The 658-nt window shown below is 49.5% G+C and overlaps 1 pseudogene; it reads left to right on the top strand.

The window, feature by feature from the left end:
- Positions 1-228: 228 nt before the first annotated feature.
- On the top strand, positions 229-408 carry LOC126532481 (U2 spliceosomal RNA; annotated as a pseudogene).
- Positions 409-658: the final 250 nt, after the last annotated feature.

The raw sequence follows: 658 nt of genomic DNA, 5'->3' as shown, positions 1-658 counted from the left end.
GTGTTTAGAATACGATACAGAGGTGACACGGAATTTTGAACATAGGTACGTACTCTTTTAGTGTGATCTTTTTATACATTCGTGTGGACGATGGAACCGCCGTCCCGAGGAGCCGGAAAAAAGACACGCGATACGTTTCTACGGGACCGCCACCATGGGAGAGCAGAAGGAAAGGAGATACGCAAGTGCTTGGAAAGCTGACAAAGAGAGGGCGGTGCGAAGGTAGACATGGCTGACGCGGGTCAAAGTGCAGCATCTGTGCTTATCAGTTTAATGTCTAATAGGGGTTGTATTTGCACCCAAGACATCAAACATGTTTTTGCATGTTGACGGAGCACACGAAGCCTGCTTCACCTCCGCCTCGGGTCGGCTGAATATTGCACTGTCTTCGGGATTGGCCAACATCTTTACACCGAAGCTGTTTATGCGGGCCTTGGGCTGTCATTGTCGGACTTCGCTAAATAAGGGCCACGTGACCTAGCGGGAGAGGAAAAGAAGAACTCGACAGGGGGGAGGGGTTGGAGTGACCCCTTTCCCATTGTGAGAATGCCATCTTATACGCGAATCTTAAACGGTTGTCACACAGTGTATTTTTGGCGATCGAGCCACATCGGCATCGAATTTATCAACGATTGATTCCGCCCTGCTGCGAAAGAAA

This window comes from Dermacentor andersoni, chromosome 5 (genome assembly GCF_023375885.2).
Source record: "Dermacentor andersoni chromosome 5, qqDerAnde1_hic_scaffold, whole genome shotgun sequence".
In the NCBI taxonomy this organism is placed as follows: domain Eukaryota; kingdom Metazoa; phylum Arthropoda; class Arachnida; order Ixodida; family Ixodidae; genus Dermacentor; species Dermacentor andersoni.
The sequence above is the reverse complement of the archived record's forward strand: the minus strand, read 5'-3'. Positions and strand labels throughout refer to the sequence as shown.